This window comes from Desmodus rotundus, chromosome X, assembly GCF_022682495.2.
Source record: "Desmodus rotundus isolate HL8 chromosome X, HLdesRot8A.1, whole genome shotgun sequence".
NCBI classification, from domain to species: domain Eukaryota; kingdom Metazoa; phylum Chordata; class Mammalia; order Chiroptera; family Phyllostomidae; genus Desmodus; species Desmodus rotundus.
In genome coordinates this window covers 101,444,185-101,453,225 of record NC_071400.1, presented here as the reverse complement: position 1 = coordinate 101,453,225, position 9,041 = coordinate 101,444,185, and the positions used below count along the sequence as shown (strand labels likewise).

Below are 9,041 nucleotides of genomic sequence, written 5' to 3'. Positions count from 1 at the left end.
TTGGCCAAGCCAATATAAAGCCAGTTTCAACAAGCATCGCAGCAGTGAAATTATATACAATATTTCTGAAATGCTCTCATTGCACTTCAGCCAGAAATCACGATAAATGGGACTCTGGAAAGTCGTTATATCTGGTAGTTATGTAATACACTTGTAAACAACCTCAAAAGTAAAACACAATTTCAATTACAAAATAATTGAAAATGAATGGTGATAAAGATACCAGGTACCAAAACTTATGAAAAATATGTTCGCCTTTAAATTCACATTATCAGAAATAAAACCTGAAAATTTACAATTTTTGTAACCATATTAGGAACCTAAAAGAGTACATTAAATCCAGAGAAAGTAGACAAAAACATGCACATTGACATCTCTGCAAATGTATATACATAAAACAATAGTGAAACCGGAAAAGACACTGGTGTTCGGGCTGCCCGTCACTGCCAAACACAATCAGCAGTGACAGGGACTGAGTCTTTATGGCGCTTTGTTCAGACGGCCGGGGATCTGAGACCATGGCGGGTTCGCACCCTAACAGACCATGTTAAATTCCATTTTCAAATGGCCCTTTTTATCTGGAGAACAAAGTGTAGGTAAGGGGTTTGGAATTCAGGGAAAAGTTCATTGGATTACAAACAAACAAGTTCAGCATTCTCACCCTGGGCAGTGGGCATCTCACCTGGAGCGCAGGGGGCTCAGACACCACCTGGAACTGGGTGCGGGCCTCCTGAGGCTCACAGGTGGAGCTGCTCCTGGTCTCCTGGAGTCAGGGTGGGTCCCACCTTCAGTTCTTGGAACAAAGATTTTACATGCAGTGATTACGAAGCTTACTAGCTATTACCTAAAGTGAAATGTTCCAACTCTTAAGTCCCCTATCAAAGAGCACATGAACTGTGTGTCAATGACACGTGAACAAAGTGTGGACGGCACCTGATCGGCACGTGAATGATGCATGGATGGCACGCGATCAGGGTGTGAATGGCACATGATCCGCATGTGAACAGGGCATAGGCTGCACGTGAACAGGGCATGGGTGGCACGTGAATGGCACGTGGACAGAGCATGGACGGCACATAATCAGCACAAGAACGTCATGTAATCAGTGCCCGAAAGGCACATGAACAAGGCAAGGAGGGCACGTGATCAGCAGGAAAATGGCACGTGAACACCATGTGAATGGTATGTGATCCGCGTGTGAATGGCACGTGAATGACACGTGATCGGCATGTGAACACGGCATGGACGGCAAGCGATCAGCACATGAATGGCATGTGAACAGGGCGTGGGTGGTGCATGCTCAGCATGTGAGTGGCACGTGATCCATGCATGGACAGAATGTGAACACTGCGTGAATGTGGCTTGAAGGGGGGGGCTGCTAAATGTGGCGTGAAACGGTGCTCCCTCCCCTCTCACTGGCGATCCTCACCGTTCCTCTGGGGGATTTCTCTCGTTCCATGTGGAGGCTCGTACAAGGATTTATTCCAGGTATAGATGTCCACATGCCGTTGCCGGGGCATTTAAAATTTTTCCTGTTTGCTGCTTTTCTGAAGAAATCTGCTTGATTTTTGTAAATGGGCCTTGAACCCAGTGGCTTGGGCAAAATCACGCATTAGCTGGGCAGTTTGTGGATGTTTCTGGATCTTCCCTAGAGATGCCCCTGTCATCTGTCCCTCTCCGACCCTCCCTCCCACTTTAAGTTTCTGGCTGTGCGACTTGCCGGCCGATCGCTCCTGTGTGTCCCTGGGAGGCACAGTGTCGGTGGGCACCCTGGGTCCACTCTCTGGCACCGCCCACCTGGCACCCGGCACCTCTGGCCAAACTGGGAGATGTTTTGGAGGCAGCTGTGTATTCGGCACCGTTTTCCCTTTCTAATGGGGCATCTCACTTCCTTCAGCGCCTCCTGAGGTGCCGTCCAGCTGCCCGGCAGCAGCGTGCCCAGCAGGGGCTCCCTGGGCCGCTTCAGCCCAGTCTCCTCCGAGCCCTGTGTCAGGAATGCCATGCGGCCCGGGCACGGCTGCTCCCCAAGGTCAGCATGCAGCCGTGCACCTCGCCCCTCAGCCTCTGCTCGGGATGCCCCGGCGCCCCTTCCTGGAACGGCCCGGGTGCTGGGCTGAGACACTGGGAGGTGTTTGGGAGTGGGACCCCCCCTGCCAAGGGGTAACGAGGACATGGACCCCCCCCCCGGTGTGCTCCGCAGAGGGGTGTCCCCTGCAGGAGCCACTGCCTCCACATTAGGAAAAGGACCCTCTGTTTGGTAAATTATTTCAAAATCAGCCTTCCAGCTAAAAAGGTGCTTCCAGATGATTTCTTATTAAAAACCGTGATGTTACAAACAAAATAGAATTCTGTAATAACTCGACAGAGAGCAGAAGGGCCTCTCCCCGGCTGGTCCTGCAGAGCGATCTCTGTAAAAACCTTTCTGTAATTTCAGACTTTTATTTGCTCTACATCTCAGTCACTTTGGAAGCTCAGCTCGGCTCTGTTTGGGGATTTCATGAGTGTGTTTAATGCCCACGTCTGAGTGTTTCGATCCATTAACTGCACCAAGTCGAGGTGCCCCCGATGCCTGTGGATGCCCCTCAGCTCCTGGACATCCCTGCGCCCCAGGCCACCACCCACTCCTCGCTGGGGACCTCGCAGTGCGGGGAGGGGACTGTTGTATCCAGAACGCAAGCAGAAAATCAAATGGAGACGTGTGGAGTGCACTTAGATGGTACTTTATTTTTACCTGCGCAGGGGTGAACTCCCAGGGTGCCCGTTAAGGCTGCAAAGGGGAGTCGCCCCGAACGCTCACAGGCGAGCTCTTTTATACGGTGAGAAGCAAGCAAGCAAGTTACAAAAGCGGGAGTTGCGGTTATCTCTGCATAGCTCTGGGGTCAGGAGGAACTATCTGTCTGTCTCCTGTTGATAAGAACCATCTGTCTGTCCCACTTAATTTGTACCCTCAGTTTAAAGATAAGGGTCCAGACCTGAGATGAGTCTGGCACCTAAAGTTTTATGGCCCTCTAACTAATTGGCTGTAACTCAGAATGAGCCCTCTGCAAATCACGTATTGTTTACCCTTACTTTGGCCGACAATGTTGTTTCTCTCCCCTATCTATTCTGGCGACCTTCAAGAGGTTTTCTGCTTAGCAATGCTTATAATTGCCTAGCCCTCTTTCCTAGCTCTCAACAGGGACCCAGCCTGACCTCGCTTCTGACACACGGCCCTCTCCAGGTCTCTGAGCACCACCCCCCGCCCCACCCACCCCCAGCTCCTGTTCACAGGTTCCTGACTGGGAGCACCCTGTTCTCCACGCTGCCTTCGCTGTTGGACGAAGCTCAGGGCGACCCACAGTGGGGACTGTGTGCCCGATTCTTGGGCTCTGGGGGGCCGTGATGTGCCCACAGGAAGCCTCTGCTGGTCGGGCCGAGCCCCCACACCAGCTGTCCATCCTCCAAGGGGCCCGCGTTCATTGCCAGAGGGGGCCTCATTCGAACAGCATGTCACCAACATGTGGATGATTCCCCGAGGGGAACGTGCACCCCAACAGTGTTCCCTGCAGGGGAAGGGGGTCAGTGACCAGGCTCACATGGCCTCCCGTGCCTCCAAGGCCGCTTGCTGAAGGCTGGTCCATGGGAGTCCGTGGCCCGAGCTCAGACCGCCACACACAGGAGACACCGTCTCCCCAGAGCCACCTCCATGGACACACACCGGGTGCCTGTCCTGACCAGCTGGGAGTCTGCCAGGTCCGACCTGACCCTTGGCGAGCCCCAGTCACCCATCCGAAGACAGTGGCTCCCCCTTAATGTCACATCTGCATGGGATTCCATCCAGAAAACATCACAAGTGGAAAATAATTCTAAACAAATGCTCCTCAGCAGTTCCACAGCCAGCCAGCCAACCCTGGGGATGACAACAAGGGTATTGTTAGTTATTGTTTATTATTATTACCATTATCACTATTACTGCAATAGGACAAACCCAGTGCCCCAAGCTCAGGCGACCTGGCCTCCTTCAGCCTGGGGGAGATACCTGCTGTGTGTGCACCCTGTTCTGCAGGAGGGTGTGGGGAGGTGCCCTGGACAGGACCGGCCCCAGTAGTCCCCGTCTCAGCATGCTCTCTCCAATGCTGTCCTCCCGCCCTCCCCACGTGGTGGCAAATCGCTGCTTAAAAAAAAGAAAATCCCCAATCCCGGATGTTTTGCGGGGGACAGCGGGGTGAACGGTGAGCCTGGCCCTGAGCACAGGTGCAGGTCCCTCACAGACACTGTACTGGTACAAACCAGAATGCTGTCTGCTCAAGTTCACTACCGTTTCTCCTACTCGCAAACCCAACCACAAAAGGACTATTTCATCATCTTCACCCTTCTTGCTCCCAGAGACTGGTCCCCTGGGGTTTAACAGACAGAAGTTGTTAGAGCCATCAAAGCAGAAAGACACCCACTGGGGAGAAAACCGGGGTTGGGGGGGTCCTATGGGAATATGTTCCAAACGGATGCAGGTCTCCTTGGCGTCCAGAGGCTGGGTCTGCATCAGGGCCTTAGCTGCACCCTGGGCATGGGGAGGGGAGGGTGCTGCCCAAGACGGGGGATGGGGGGCACTTCAGTGTCACTACAAGTTACCAGGGTGGGAGAGGGCCTCCGTGGTGCCAAAGGGCAGGCACTGCCTTCCCCGGGGACTCTGCCTGGAGGGAGGGAAGAGCCGGAGATAATTAGGGTTTTTTCATGGAAATCAGCATTTATCCGAAATCAAAGACCGAGGATTCTGCACCATCTAAATGGGCTTCGGTCAGAGAACTAAAACATAAAAGACCATCGGTCCCCACAGCCCCCCGCAAAAGCAATTAAATTGTTCACCAAAGGGCTGTGGGCCGACCAGGCCACCTGCTTCCTGGGTTAACCAGGGCGGTGCAGACTCCTGAAACTTGGCAGAGACGTAGAGTTCTGTGGGGGTGGGTTGAAGTTGGAGAGAAAACGGGTTTGTGTTTTAAAAAATCCTCAGCTCTGTCCAGTGGGGAGAAACAGGCAAACCAGCTACAAGGAGCACTCCAGTCCCTGTGTTTATACCCGTCCTGGGGAGCAGCAGGGTCCCCGAGAAGGGGAAGAGCCAGCACGCCAGAGCTGCAGTTCCTGAGCCTGAAGACGGGCTCCTGCGGAGATAAGCCCTCACCACAAGTTTTCCGGAACCTCAGACCCTGGTGCCCAGAGCCCAGGGCCCACCTCAGGCCATCTGCTGAAGGTGAGGCTGTGGCAGGAGAGGCCTGGGGACAGTGAGAACTCACAGGGGCCTGGAGGGGACCTGTCCCGCCTTCTCCCACAGGCTGGGAGTTTCCATATCGTTTCCGAGTAAAAGCTCAGAAGTATGACCTGTGTCCATTCTCCTTGTGAATTCTGATTGTCCAGAGAAAGGGGAGCCCTCCTTGCTGTAACCCCACAAGGGACCCCACAACCAGCTGCATCACTGGTCCAGGAAGACCCCACGGGAGCCGTCCCCTGAGAAGGACTAATTGCTGACCTCCCCTTCTTCCTCTGGCTCCACGTGCGTACCTGGTGTGTCTGAGAGCCCTGGCCACACGGGGGTCGTGCACTCGAGTCAGGGACTGACTTTTCCCATTATGCTGCCCTGTGTGCTGAGGCACCTATGGGTCATCTGGACCCCACACACTTGGAGCTGCAGGCTCACCTGTGGGAGGGTCGTCCTCCCCGCGAGGACGAGCAACAACCCGACCCCTGCACACCCAGGTATCCGATGGTGATCTAGGGGTGGCTGTGTGGGGGTCGCAGGGTCCAGCGTGTGAGCCCTGGGCTCCTGTCTCAGGGCTGCATGTGGCTGGAAGGTGAGGCGGGCGCAGGGCTACCCACGGGGAGTCAGGCCTTCTGGAGCCAGGGCAGGCACCTCAGAGCCTGTGGTACCTGCCACAAAAGGACTCCGGGGGCCTGGACCTGAGCACAGCAGCAGCAAGCCTCCCTTCTGTGGCTCTGACCCCGCAGGCCGAGGTTCAGTCTCCACATCACCTTCATTTCCCACCTGCCCCCCAGGCAGAGCCATGTCCAGTGGCCTGAAGGGGGTGGGCTCAGAGAGGCGGCCTGGCCAAGGCGGGGGACACCTCACGTGACGCAGGTTGAGAACTGGTCCTGCCTAGGAGGCGGGGGTTCCTGAAGACAGCTCCCCAGAGCAGGGATAGGCTCCGTCTTCCGTTTAAAAAGGACAGATCACCCCCTCCCCGCCGCTGCCCTGCTGCTGCCGTTGCGGGGGACGGCCACTGACCTCAGGGACACAGGGAGGGAGAGGGAGGACAGGCCTCCTCCCAGTGCCGTGGCCTGGGTCTGGCCCAGGCACCCCTGGGCCCTTGCTGGGCAATCACACAACATTATAAACAACAGCAGCAGCTCACTAGGCCGAGGTGAGCATCCAGCAGCCAGGCCTTCTGGCTTGTCACAGTGCCTGTGCTGTTGCTGCCTGTGGCCTCCCCTACCTAGTCCTCAGGGTACCAGAGGCTGTGCACTCAATCTTGTTAGCATATCTGTCCCCAGGAGCCCCCTGGCCCGGTCCAAAGGGGCTTCAGGGACAGCCAGGGCCTCGCCACTTGTGCACCCATCTGAGCTGCGGCCACCCTGCCTGGCAGTGTGTGTGCCCAGCGCTCTCTGGCAAGGCCATGGAGCAGCTTGCTGCTGACTCACGGTCCCTCCTCCTCTGAGACCAGCTGCTCCTGCCGAGGCCGCATTCTCCACAGCAGATGGAGAATGGAGGGCAGAGTTTTCCTAGGATTGTAGAGGCTCCCGCCCCCAAATGTCTTCCCACGCCCACACCCAGGCCTCAGCTGTTCCGGTTTGTAAGGGCGGGGGTGCCCGTGTGCCCTCAGAGACCCCACCCTCAGCCCACACAGGCCACACCCTTCCTGAGCCTTCAGGTCCAGGGTCCCTCCCAGGCTCAGACTCCCCAGGACTGGACACTGTCACTGCCTGGTCCGACTTGGCTGCTGCAGCCTCAGAAAGTGGGAGGTGGGGCATGGCTTTCATCCTCTCGTGTGGGGGCAGGAAGTCCTGCCTGGGCCCAAGGGCAACACCCGCTTTATGCGGTGCCCCTGGGGGGCCACCCAGTCTTTTTCAAGGCTGTCCAGCTCCTGGTCCCTCCCACCAGCAGTCTGCCCACAGCCTCCCCTGCCCTGGGCTGTTCCTGGGACACCCCCACTTCTGTGCCCAAGTCTGTGTCTCCTGGGCCCCTGTCCTGCACAGGCTCTGCAGGCCTTGACTGCCCAGGTTTTCGGGAAGAAAAAGGAATCCCACCACCATGGCTGAGCCTGTGGAATGTGGCCTCCTAGACAGGTGAGCGTGTGCCAGCCCCCCTTTGGGTAAGTGGGGCTCAGGACGCCCCCCGGGACTGGGTTCAGAGAACACCATGGGGTGAGGGGGTGTTGCCAACCGACCGGATTGAGGTGAAGGGATGATGCCCTGGTCCATCCATGCATTCTCTCATCCCTCCCACAATGGCGGCCCCGGGCAGCACCACGAGCACACTCTCCCTGCCTTGGAGGGCTGACAGGGTTCCAGGGACAGGGAAGTAGTAGCTCAAAATCACAGAACAGCACTGGGTGTCGGGTGCAAACTTAGAGGGACCCAAAGACAACAAAAGGGCGGACAGAGAGACACAGAGATGGGTCCTCTCTGTGGGAAGGGTCCCCACAGCCCAGGGACATGGGCACATGGGGCTGAGGGGCCATCTCAAGGGTTACAGGCTTTGCCACCATACCAACCAGAAGCAGGAATGTTTACAAAAAGCCCAGGGTTGCCTGTGGGGTGGGGGCCTCCCGGGGTGTGGGCGAGGCGGGGCTGCGGTGCACATCTTGCCACCCTCATCCTCCCAGCAGCATTCGTCCTGTGTCACAGGAGCGCCTTTGGGCATCGCCCGCACTCTCACCTAGGCTGCAATGTGCAGGGCGCTGCCCTGCAGGAAGGAGCTGGGCAGGGCGCTGGGGCTGGGGCTGGGACTGGCCTGGCCCTGGAAGAGGAGGGGATGAGGGTCTTCCTCTGGGAGCTGTGACTGCTGCCCTCTGCACCATGTGACCCCGAATTCCTCCGTGAATGGCAGCGCTCACATCTTTCTGAACATCTGTATCAACCGCCCACCGTCCCCAGCCTCACAAGGAGAAGCTGCTCATGTGGCAGCTGGGGGTCCAGGAGATTCACTCGTCCCCCAAATCATCGCAGCCATGTCCATGTAAGTAGGCTGCTCCTGCCAGGGCCGGGGGCTGCTGCAGAACCCAGAGGCCAGGGGATCAGCTCATCTTCCTGAAGAAGGCAGAGAACAGGAGGAGATACACGGACAGCCCACCCCCTGAAAGAGTGAAGCCACAGCAGGGGCCACACCAGCTGGCGCTGTCCCCTCCTGGCCCTCAAGCCTGCTGGCAGCCCTGCCCCGTGAGGCTCAGCCACCAGGCCCACTCAGCAATTGGAATCTGGCCCAAGAGGGTCTCCATTTCCCCCCACCCCAGGGCACCTTTCCTCTTGACTGTGTCCCTTGGGTCTCTCCCTGGAACACAAAGGTCTGGATGCCTCCAACTTGTCCCCAGGGGGTAATCTTTACCAGTGCCCCAGGAGGTCAGCTGTTTTCCAGGAGCCAGGACAGGCCTTATCTGTAGTTTCTGAAACAAAACCTTTAACATATACATTACTTGCTAGGCTTATAACTTTTAACCTTAAACTAAAATTTTCCAACTCTTGAGTCCCCTATCATTAGCAGTTTCTTTTTCACTCTTGGAGTACAATTTTGAATAAATTTTTTTCTCATTGTTTAAGTAAGCAGCAACAAAAAATAAATTACAAATGCTTTTCAAGCACACTTGCAACATTTTTACAACGGACTATATTAAGCTAGAAAGCAGGTTCCAACAAATGTCTCATAAAGTATGTTTATTGCTCTTTGCCATTCATCTGGAAACCAGTCACAAGGTAACTAGAAAGTCCCCACATTTAGATGTTTTAAATATACTTTTAAATAACTGTTCACAATAAATCACAGTCAGAGTTGGAAAATAATTACCATACAAAAATAATAA

At 55.7% G+C, this 9,041-nt stretch overlaps 1 long non-coding RNA gene across 1 annotated transcript; it reads right to left on the bottom strand.

The window, feature by feature from the left end:
* Positions 1-3,762: 3,762 nt before the first annotated feature.
* Positions 3,763-8,699, bottom strand: LOC128780020 (uncharacterized). Its single transcript, XR_008426019.1, has 3 exons — positions 8,483-8,699; positions 4,609-4,670; positions 3,763-3,889 (listed from the first exon to the last, which is right to left on the bottom strand). It is a non-coding gene; the product is annotated as an uncharacterized lncRNA (long non-coding RNA).
* Positions 8,700-9,041: the final 342 nt, after the last annotated feature.